Below are 12,323 nucleotides of genomic sequence, written 5' to 3' on the forward strand. Positions count from 1 at the left end.
ACAAAACATTACTATTCTCTATACATGATGACCCAATCAATAAAGTATTTATCAAATGCCTACTAAACACTGGGTACTAACAAGAGCCAAAACAACTACCCCTCCAAATCTTATCATCATTACTAACAAATTATAATATGATGTAAAAACAAGTATAATTAAATGCTGAACTTTGTGGTAGAGAATATTGGTCCTGACCTTGAGGATAAGAAATTCTAAGAGAGCTGATACGAAAATACCTAGCATACTACATGCATTCCTAGAACTAAGGGCTTACTCTGCATTATGCCAAGTCCAAGGTGGGCCAAACAATCTAACCCTCCCCACTGTAAAAACAAAACAAAAAACATCTTACCAGCATAGATGATTTGGGATGCTCTTTTAAAAAGGAAACAAACCTATTTATTGGTGAAGAACCAGAAGCAAAAGGAAGATCAACTATACCTTTATGTTGGGTTTACTACTGACATAATTTTTGACATAAGATTCATAGAACTTGTGCCAGTTTGAAACAATTATGTACCCTGGGAAAGCCATGTCCTTTAATCCTCATTCAGTATTGATGGGTAGAATCTTTTTGACTGTTTCCATGGAGATGTGAGCAACCCAATTGTGGGTGGTAACCTTTGATTAGATGGAGATGTGTCTCCACCCATTTAAGGTGCGGTTGCTTACTCGAGTCTTTTAAGAGGGAACCATTTTTGGAAAAAGCTTGAGAGCCCAGAGCCAACACAGTCCACACAGTCAGAGACCTTTGGAGATGCATAAAGAAAATGCCCCCAGGGAAGCTACTGAAGAAGCTGGGAGAGAAAGCCAGCTGACATTGCTAGCTTTCCAGATGAAAGAGAAACCCCAAACATCATCGGCCTTCTTGAGCCAAGGTATTTTCTCCTGGGTGCCTTAATTTGGACATTTTCACGGCCTTTCTAAGTTCTACTGTAAACTTGCAAGTTAATATATGCCCATTTTAAAAAGCCATTCTGTTTCTGGTATATCGCATTCTGGGAGCTTTTACAAACTAAAACAGAACTGAAAACCATCTTAGAAACCACAGCCCATTACAGACACAGACAAACTAAAATCAAGATCTAGAGAAGTTTAATGACTTGCCCTAAAAGTCACACAGCTAATTTTGGCTGCACCAACACTAGAACTCAATTTCTCTGGTTTCCAAGATGGTGCTTTCCAATGGAAATGGCTTTGTGGATCTACCTGCAACAACAAAATAAATAAGCAGCAAACTCTGGTAATGCTTTTATGCTATTCCACCTGAAATTGCAATACTCTTAACCTTGGAATATTACAAAAGAAATATTGAATCAGTAGACTTTTTCCTTACAAATGTCAACCAAGATTTCATCATTTTTTTTAATTAATTAACGGAAAAAAAGAAATTAACCCAACATTTAGAAATCATACCATTCTACATATGCAATCAGTAATTCTTAACATCATCACATAGATGCATGATCATCGTTTCTTAGTATATTTGCATTGGTTTAGAAGAACTAGCAACACAACCGAAAAAGATATAGAATGTTAATATAGAGAAAAAAATAAAAGTAATAATAGTAAAATCAAAACAAAACAAAAACCTATAGCTCAGATGCAGCTTCATTCAGTGTTTTAACATGATTACTTTACAATTAGGTATTATTGTGCTGTCCATTTTTGAGTTTTTGTATCTAGTCCTGTTACACCGTCTGTATCCCTTCAGCTCCAATTCCCCGTTATCTTGCCCTGTTTCTACCTCCTGCTGGACTCTGTTACCAATGACATATTCCAAGTTTATTCTCGAATGTCGGTTCACATCAGTGGGACCATACAGTATTTGTCTTTTAGTTTTTGGCTAGACTCACTCAGCATAATGTTCTCTAGGTCCATCCATGTTATTACATGCTTCATAAGTTTATCCTGTCTTAAAGCTGCATAATATTCCATCGTATGTATATACCACAGTTTGTTTAGCTACTAGTCTGTTGATGGACATTTTGGCTGTTTCCATCTCTTTGCAATTGTAAATAACGCTGCTATAAACATTGGTGTGCAAATGTTCGTTTGTGTCTTTGCCCTTAAGTCCTTTGAGTAGATTCCCAGCAATGGTATAGCTGGGTCGCATGGCAATTCTATATTCAGCTTTTTGAGGAACCGCCAAACTGCCTTCCACAGTGGTTGCACCATTTGACATTCCCACCAACAGTGGATAAGTGTGCCTCTTTCACCGCAACCTCTCCAGCACTTGTCATTTTCTGTTTTGTTGATAATGGCCATTCTGGTGGGTGTGAGATGATATCTCATTGTGCTTTTGATTTGCATTTCTCTAATGGCCAGGGACATTGAGCATCTCTTCATGTGCTTTTGGCCATTTGTATTTCCTCTTCTGATAGGTGTCTGTTCAAGTCTTTTTCCCATTTTGTAATTGGGTTGGCTGTCTTTTTGTTGTTGAGTTGAACAATCTCTTTATAGATTCTGGATACTAGACCTTTATCTGATATGTCATTTCCAAATATTGTCTCCCATTGTGTAGGCTGTCTTTCTACTTTCTTGATGAAGTTCTTTGATGCACAAAAGTGTTTAATTTTGAGGAGCTCCCATTTATTTATTTCCTTCTTCAGTGCTCTTGCTTTAGGTTTAAGGTCCATAAAACCGCCTCCAATTGTAAGTTTCATAAGATATCTCCCTACATTTTCCTCTAACTGTTTTATGGTCTTAGACCTAATGTTTAGATCTTTGATCCATTTTGAGTTAACTTTTGTATAGGGTGTGAGATATGGGTCTTCTTTCATTCTTTTGCATATGGATATCCAGTTCTCTAGGCACCATTTATTGAAGAGACTGTTCTGTCCCAGGTGAGTTGGCTTGACTGCCTTATCAAAGATCAAATGTCCATAGATGAGAGGGTCTATATCTGAGCACTCTATTCGAATCCATTGGTCGATATATCTATCTTTATGCCAATACCATGCTGTTTTGACCACTGTGGCTTCATAATATGCCTTAAAGTCCGGCAGCGCGAGACCTCCAGCTTTGTTTTTTTCCCTCAAGATATTTTTAACAATTCGGGGCACTTTGCCCTTCCAGATAAATTTGCTTATTGGTTTTTCTATTTCTGAAAAATAAGTTGTTGGGATTTTGATTGGTATTGCATTGAATCTGTAAATTAATTTAGTTAGGATTGACATCTTAATTATATTTAGTCTTCCAATCCATGAACACGGTATGCCCTTCCATCTATTTAGGTCTTCTGTGATTTCTTTTAGTAGTTTTTTGTAGTTTTCTTTGTATAGGTTTTTTTGTCTCTTTAGTTAAATTTATTCCTAGGTATTTTATTCTTTTAGTTGCAATTGTAAATGGGATTTGTTTCTTGATTTCCCCCTCAGCTTGTTCATTACTAGTGTATAGAAATGCTACAGATTTTTGATGTTGATCTTGTAACCTGCTACTTTGCTGTACTCATTTATTAGCTCTAGTAGTTTTGTTGTGGATTTTTCTGGGTTTTCGACGTATAGTATCATATCGTCTGTGTGCTGGTTTGAAAGGATATATGCCCCCTAAGAAAGCCATGTTTTAATATAAATCTCATTACTTAAAGGTAGAATAATCCCTACTCAGTACTGTATATTTGAAACTGTAATGAGATCATCTCCCTAGTTGATGTGATTTAGTTAAGAACGGTTGTTAAACTGGATTAGGGGATGACATGTCTCCACCCATTTGAGTGGGTCTTGATTGGTTTACTGGAGTCCTATAAAAGAGGAAACATTTTGGAGACTCGGAGAGAGCAGAGAATGCTGCAACACTACAAAGCAGAGAGTCCACCAGCCAGCGACCTTTGGAGATGAAGAAGGGAAATGCCTCCCGGGGAGCTTCATGAAATAGGAAGCCAGGAGAGAAAGCTAGCAGATGATGCTGTATTTGCCATGTGCCCTTCCAGCTGAGAGAGGAGCCCTGACCGTGTTCACCATGTGCCTTTCCAGATGAGAGAGAAACCCTGAACTTCATCGGCCTTCTTGAACCAAGGTATCTTTCCCCGGATGCCTTTGATTGGACATTTCTATAGACTTGTTTTAATTGGGACATTTTCTCGGCCTTAGATCTGTAAACTAGCAACTCATTAAATTTCCCTTTTTAAAAAGCCATTCCGTTTCTGGTATATTGCATTCCAGCAGCTAGCAAACTAGAACAGTCTGCAAACAGTGATAGTTTTACTTCTTCCTTTCCAATTTTGATGCCTTGTATTTCTTTTTCTTGTCTAATTGCTCTGGCTAGAACCTCCAACACAATGTTGAATAATAGTGGTGATAGTGGACATCCTTGTCTTGTTCCTGATCTTAGGGGGAAAGTTTTCAATTTTTCCCCATTGAGGATGATATTAGCTGTGGGTTTTTCATCTAGTCCCTCTATCATTTTAAGGAAGTTCCCTTGTATTCCTATCTTTTGAAGTGTTTTCAACAGGAAAGGATGTTGAATCTTGTCAAATGCCTTCTCTGCATCAATTGAGATGATCATGTGATTTTTCTGCTTTGATTTGTTGATATGGTGTATTACATTAATTGATTTTCTTATGTTGAACCATCCTTGCATACCTGGGATGAATCCTACTTGGTCATGATGTATAATTCTTTTAATGTGTTGTTGGATACGATTTGCTAGAATTTATTGAGGATTTTTGCATCTATATTCATTAGAGAGATTGGCCTGTAGTGTTCTTTTTTTGTAATATCTTTGCCTGGTTTTGGTATGAGGGTGATATTGGCTTCATAGAATGAATTAGGTAGTTTTCCCTTCACTTCGATTTTTTTGAAGAGTTTGAGGAGAGTTCGTACTAATTCTTTCTGGAATGTTTGATAGAATTCACATGTGAAGCCATCTGGTCCTGGACTTTTCTTTTTAGGAAGCTTTTGAATGACTAATTCAATTTCTTTACTTGTGATTGGTTTGTTGAGGTCATCTATGTCTTCTTGAGTCAAAGTTGGTGGTTCATATCTTTCCAGGAACCCGTCCATTTCATCTAAATTGTTGTATTTATTAGCGTAAAGTTGTTCATAGTATCCTGTTATTACCTCCTTTATTTCTGTGAGGTCAGTAGTTATGTCTCCTCTTCCATTTCTGATCTTATTTACTTGCATCCTCTCTCTTCTTCTTTTTGTCAATCTTGCTAAGGGCCCATCAATCTTATTGATTTTCTCACAGAACCAACTTCTGGTCTTATTGATTTTCTCTATTGTTTTCATGTTTTCAATTTCATTTATTTCTGCTCTAATCTTTGTTATTTCTTTCCTTTTGCTTGCTTTGGGATTAGTTTGCTGTTCTTTCTCCAGTTCTTCCAAGTGGACAGTTAATTCCTGAATTTTTGCCTTTTCTTCTTTTCTGACATAGGCATTTAGGGCAATAGATTTCCCTCTTAGCACTGCCTTTGCTGCGTCCCATAAGTTTTGATATGTTGTGTTTTCATTTTCATTCGCCTCGAGGTATTTGCTAATTTCTCTTGCAATTTCTTCTTTGACCCACTCGTTGTTTAAGAGTGTGTTGTTGAGCCTCCACGTATTTGTGAATTTTCTGGCACTCCGCCTATTATTGATTTCCAACTTCATTCCTTTATGATCCGAGAAAGTGTTATGTATGATTTCAATCTTTTTAAATTTCTTAAGACTTGCTTTGTGACCCAGCATATGGTCTGTCTTTGAGAATGATCCACGAGCACTTGAGAAAAAGGTGTATCCTGCTGTTGTGGGATGTAATGTCCTATAAATGTCTAGCTCATTTATAGTAATATTCAGATTCTCTATTTCTTTATTGATCCTCTGTCTAGATGTTCTGTCCATTGATGAGAGTGGCGAATTGAAGTCTCCAACTATTATGGTATATGTGTCTATTTCCCTTTTCAGTGTTTGCAGTGTATTCCTCACGTATTTTGGGGGCATTCTGGTTCGGTGCATAAATATTTATGATTGTTATGTCTTCTTGTTTAATTGTTCCTTTTATTAGTATATAGTGTCCTTCTTTGTCTCTTTTAACTGCTTTACATTTGAAGTCTAATTTGTTGGATATTAGTGTAGCCACTCCTGCTCTTTTCTGGTTGTTATTTGCATGAAATATCTTTTCCCAACCTTTCACTTTCAACCTATGTTTATCTTTGGGTCTAAGATGTGTTTCCTGTAGACAGCATATAGAAGGATCCTGTTTTTTAATCCATTCTGCCAATCTGTGTCTTTTGATTGGGGAATTCAGTCCATTGACATTTAGTGTTATTACTGTTTGGATAATATTTTCCTCTAACATTTTGCCTTTTGTATTATATATATCATATCTGATTTTCCTTCTTTCTACACTCTTCTCCATACCTCTCTTTTCTGTCTTTTTGTATCTGACTCTAGTGCTCCCTTTAGTATTTCTTGCAGAGCTGGTCTCTTGGTCACAAATTCTCTCAGTGACTTTTTGTCTGAGAATGTTTTAATTTCTCCCTCATTTTTGAAGGACAATTTTGCTGGATATAGGAGTCTTGGTTGGCAGTTTTTCTCTTTTAGTAATTTAAATATATCATCCCACTGTCTTCTAGCCTCCATGGTTTCTGCTGAGAAATCTACACATAGTCTTATTGGGTTTCCCTTGTATGTGATGGATTGTTTTTCCCTTGCTGCTTTCAAGATCCTCTCTTTCTCTTTGACCTCTGACATTCTAACTAGTAAGTGTCTTGGAGAACGCCTATTTGGGTCTAATTTCTTTGGGGTGCGCTGCAATTCTTGGATCTGTAATTTTAGGTCTTTCATAAGAGTTGGGAAATTTTCAGTGAAAATTTCTTCCATTAGTTTTTCTCCTCCTTTTCCCTTCTCTTCTCCTTCTGGGACACCCACAACACGCATATTTGTGTGGTTCATATTGTCCTTGAGTTCACTGATACCCTGTTCAAATTTTTCCATTCTTTTCCCGATAGTTTCTGTTTCTTTTTGGAATTCAGATGTTCCATCCTCCAAATCACTAATTCTATCTTCTGTCTCTTTAAATCTATCATTGTAGGTATCCATTGTTTTTTCCATCTTTTCTACTTTATCCTTCACTTCCATAAGTTCTGTGATTTGTTTTTTCAGTTTTTCTATTTCTTCTTTTTGTTCAGTCCATGTCTTCTTCATGTCCTCCCTCAATTTATCGATTTCCTTTTTGAAGAAGTTTTCCATTTCTGTTCGTATATTCAGCATTAGTTGTCTCAGCTCCTGTATCTCATTTGAACTATTGGTTTGTTCCTTTGACTGGGCCATATTCTCAATCTTCTGAGCGTGGACCGTTATCTTCTGCTGGCGTCTGGGCATTTAGTCAGATTTCCCTGGGTGTCGGACCCAACAGGTTGTAAGATTTTTCTGTGAAATCTCTGGGTTCTGTTTTTCTTATCCTGCCCAGTAGGTGGCGCTCGTGGCACACGTTTGTCTCACTTGTTTGGAAGGGATCCCCCCGGTCACCGTTCTCCGCGGCCTGGGGATTTCCGATCCAATTCTCTCAGTTGATCCGGGGAGCCGCGCGTGGTGGGGGCGTCAGCCGCCGCGGCTTGAGGGGACCCTGTGGCTCATATTAGTAATGCCCCTATTGGTGTTTGGTTGGACCCAGTCCCTGCCACTGTCGGAAATTCCCTCCTCTCCCTGGAGGGGTGCCGGTCGCCGGCCGCCACGGCCTGGGGAACTCGCCACCGGACCAGGAAGCCGCCCGCGGGGGAGGGGCGCCGGTTGCTGGCCACCGCGGCTTGGGTAGCCCTCTGATCCGAGACTCGTAGCCAGTCCAGGAAGCCGCCCGCAAAAGAGGGGCGCCGGCCGCCGCGGCTTGGGAAACTTGCCTCTCCGAGACTCTCAGCCGGCCCGGGAAGGAGGGAGGGAGGTGCTCCGGCCGCCAGCTGCCGCTGCTCGGGGAATCACACACCGCTTGGGGATCTCACTGCAGCAGAGTCTTGCAGTCAGGCTAGCCAGTCCAGACTGGGGTACGCTGTGTGTCCATTCCCTGCCGTGGCCCCGGGAGCTGTTCTGCACTGTTTCTGTTCACCTAGTAGTTGCTCTGGAGGAGGAACTAAGATGCGCATACCTTACTAAGCCGCCATCTTGGCCCCCCCTCATCATTTTTAAAACAAAAAACTTATAGTTTGACTCCTGTTGGAGAGTGAATCATATCCCCCTCAAAAGGCATATTGAGGTCCGAACCCCTATTACAATGGGTGTGAACCCATTTGTAAAAAGGATCTTTGAAGATGTTACTAGTTGGAGTGTCCCCAAACTGAATGATGGTGGGCCTTAATCCGGTATGCTGAAGTCCTTATAAGCAATAAGGAAATTGGATGGAGGGAGAGAAGCCATGGAGAGCAGCCAGAAATGAGGTAAACAGAACCCTAAAGAGAAAGAAGACATCACCATATGCATTGCCGTGAGACAGAATAGCCAAGAACTAAGGACCACCAGCAACCAGCACTGGAACACCATAGCCTTCTGGGAGGCTAGCCTCAAAACCATGAGCCAATAAATTCCCATTGCTTAAGCCAAGCCATTGCATGGTATTTGTTTTAGCCGTCGGGAAACTAGTACAACTCCTTTTATATGCTGAAATAATTTCTAATAAAATGCAATTATACTTGAAATATTTTCTATATTTATTGATGTGAGAATTTTAATACGCTGGAAATACATGCTGTATAGTAACTGACCTATAGATAAATTTATACTGAGTGTATAATAAAACCAATAATTGAATGAAAATGCTACGAAAAACTCTTAAAACTGTCAACAATTTTATTTTTACATAGTTATTAATCTTGACAGTATAAATTACTGCAGGTTAAAACGCCATTAAGATAAAGATGGTTTAATCATTCTGCAACAGAATGTATTGCTTTACTTCTGCTGAAAGTTTTATTTTCAGTTAAACAGCTTATTTTGCAAATGTTATAATAAGTATCACATCTAAGACTTTAACCAAAACTGGATTATCTAAAAGTTACTGTAAATGTGTTGACTTTTTAGATGAATACTTTTATTGCTAACAAATGAAGATGTATTACTTCTGGTTCACAGATGATTTTTGTTTTTAAAACATTAATTATCACCAATTGATGTCTGTTCTGAGACATCATCCACTGAGTCATCAATTGGAGATTTACTCATGATTAGCATTAATGAGTGTTGTGTGGGCAGTTACCTCAAACATGTTATAAAATAAGTTTTTAAAAATTGAAGTCCTTTACGGTTGAGGAAAATACTGCATTAAGTTGAAATGATCTCAGTCTTGTCTAATTAGTAGTTTCTACCCAGAGCCTTAAAAACTTAGATTTTCTAATAATTTTCATTACCTTTCTTATCTTAGGAGAAGTAGTTTAGCAGAGTAATTAGTGTGTGAAATTTTAAGTCAGAAGACACAGGACTAAATTCTGACTCTTTCACTACTAGCTGTGTTACTTAGAAAAGTTTCCCTTATTTATAAAATGTGGATTACTGTAGTTAATTTGTAGGTTAACTGTGAGGATTAAATAAAATAACATGGAATACAATGTGTCTGACTCTGAGTCTACCAAAGAACAGCTGCTCAAAAGAAGTTAAACTCCATCTTCCCCCACAACTGCTCAATTTCAGAAACGCTGATTTCAACACTGGGAGGTAAAATTTATACTGTCAACTGCCATACATGCATACCTGCTTATGTCTTGGGTTCTAAAGAAGTTGCAGCGTTCACCTTTCTAGAAGCCTATAAACAGGCCATAAGTAGGTTGTAAACAAGACCTTAAAAAACAAATAAAACCCCTTTCTCTCCTCTTTATTTCTAGCTGTTCAGGAGAAGGGTCAGAGGAAATAGAATATAAATTTGTAATACAGTTATAAATAGTACTTTTTGCTTTCACAAGACTTGGAAAACGTTTTGTTTTATTTATATCTATGTTTACAAATAGGGCATGAAAGCGTAGGGCAAGTGACTAGGGTAGCTACTACAGAAAGGTCTGTACTCTCCAATTTAAAACTTGTTGGTTTAAATTCTAAGACTGTCCTCATCATAATAATAGCAACCCTGGGTTACTATTTCTACATCACTAGAAACATGAGTGATGTAATCACACTCACAAATAGGACATTTAAAGAGATATGCTCATTTTTAAAGTGGACAGGTCATGTTCCCATTTGTAAAGGCTTCTAATACAACATTATTTTCAGAACCTGAATCCTTAAATGAAATATTGTTTATGCTGGCTTTCTTCTAACAAAACAGGGGATAACTCAGTTAACTAGAATCTGTATTCACAGAATCAATCACATTGCCCAAATGATGTGACAGGAAGGCTATCTTAATGCATACTGTATTTTCCCAATTTAAGCATATATTTTAGGTGTAAATTCTTAAAAGGGCTTTCTACAGCAAACAAATAGAAAAGCCTATTTAAACAGCATGGCATGTAAACAAATTAAATATAGTTCTTTACAAAAGAGGTATACTAAATATAAGGTTCAAATGGGGTAAAATGATAAATCTTTATAATATTCTTTATAACATCTTTATATATCTTTACATCTTTATAACATTTTTATATACATATAAAAGTTAAATGTAAGCTATGATTCAATTAGTTACTCAGGTTATTTAGCAGTATTACTTGAAATGAAAGTCGATGATTTAATTTAGTTCAATGAAGCGTTATATATATGTATTTTTTGAAGCGTTATATTTTTAAGCAAGTATTTTTAGGCTATTGGTCAGCTTAAATGTTTATGTAAAGCAATCTAAGTTGAAAAAAACTCATTTCTAATCTCTTCCATCTAATATTAATTTACTGGTTATAAGAACATATCAAAGGTTGCATATTTTGGCAGACATCTGAAGAAATTGTTAGATGTTTGTTTGTCTACCAGTTAAAGATAAAAAGATCTCACCTAATACGTACGAGTTTTTTCTTTTTATTTCTTTTTCTGGATTGATACAAATGTTCTAAAAAATGATCATGGTAATGAATATACTATGTGATGATATTATGAGCCATTGATTGTACACCATGTATGAAATGTTTGTATGTTAAGAATGTGTTTGTATGCTGTATTATCAATAAAAATATTAAGAAAAAAAAGATCTCACCTAACATAATAAAATCTCTGTGTTCTAAAGTGGTAACTGTTGACCCAAAGCCAACTTTCAGTACTAGCAGAGTTTATTATATTTTACCTCATCATACATGTCTTTTCAGGCATATCTATAATCTTTGAATAGATTCCTATACAGCAATCTGTTTATACAACAATGAAATCACCATAGAAAAATTAAATACTCAGCCATATTAAAAAACTATACATTTTCTGCCCTGTAGAAACACTGACAACCAAAATCATATAACTCATACATGGTGGTTTGGAGCGGTTATGCATCCCAGAAAAGGCTATTTTTTTTAAACCATTCCTGTGAGTACAGACCTATTGTGGGTGGGACCTTTTGATTAGCCTATTTCAATTGAAATGTGATCCACCCCATTCAGGGTGGGTCTTGATTTTCTTGCTGGAGTCCTTTATAAGAGGATAAAATATATACAAAAGCTGAGAGATGAAATTAAAAGAAGCTCACAGAAAAAGCCTCAGAGAAGCCAAGAGGAAGCCACTGCAGCCTGAAGCTGGGAGCAACGAAATCCGAGAAAAAAGGACTGGCAGGCATCGCCATGTGCCTTCCCACATGACCAGGCTTGCCAGTAGTCAGTCTTCAAAGAAGTTATCATCCTGCTAATGCCTTCATTAGGACATTTTCACAGCCTAAGAGCTGTAAATTTGTAAGCCAGTGAATCCCCATTGTTAAAAGCCAGTCTGTTTCTGGTATATTGCATTTCGTCAGCTTTAGCAAACTAAAAATTGTGTAACAACAGTACTGGATTATAATCCAGAGAATAAAATAAACATCCCTGGGTGCACACGGATATAAATAAAGGACTGAATAAATAAGTAAATGGGGGAGGGGAAACTCTTTTCAGGAGAATTCTACTTAATAAATTTAGAAGGAAATCAGGAGACCAGAAAATCACCACTTAAACACCACAGTAATAAATAAAATAGGCAAGAGGTACCAATAAATGTCAAAATAAGTGTCCAAAATTTTAAGGAAAACCAGGATACCTGCACACCCTCAAGGCCTTTCCCCTTAAATACTTATTAATAAAGGGGAAAACTGTAACTTCAGAGTGGAGAAATCCGACAGACACCATCTTGGCCAAGGATAACATCACCAGTAATAAGACATATTGACATCATATATCCCCCCAAATCAAATGCTGAGAAGGGCACATCACTTCTGTGGTATTTCTTCCCAAAATCTATAACTTCAATCTAAATTCT

At 37.4% G+C, this 12,323-nt stretch overlaps 1 protein-coding gene across 11 annotated transcripts in view; it reads right to left on the reverse strand.

Annotated features, from left to right (window-relative positions):
- Positions 1 to 12,323, reverse strand: part of GLCE (glucuronic acid epimerase) — a 113,983-nt gene that overhangs the window by 48,462 nt on the left and 53,198 nt on the right. The window contains exon 1 of one of the 11 annotated variants that reach the window (XM_077123943.1): positions 9,660 to 10,398. The exons of the other annotated variants lie outside the window; for them this stretch is intronic. The gene's annotated coding sequence lies outside the window, so the exon portion shown is untranslated. Of the gene's footprint in view, positions 1 to 9,659; positions 10,399 to 12,323 lie in introns of those variants that run through there. 11 annotated transcript variants of the gene reach the window in all.

The sequence above is a fragment of the Tamandua tetradactyla genome, chromosome 12 (genome assembly GCF_023851605.1).
Source record: "Tamandua tetradactyla isolate mTamTet1 chromosome 12, mTamTet1.pri, whole genome shotgun sequence".
Lineage (NCBI taxonomy): Eukaryota > Metazoa > Chordata > Mammalia > Pilosa > Myrmecophagidae > Tamandua > Tamandua tetradactyla.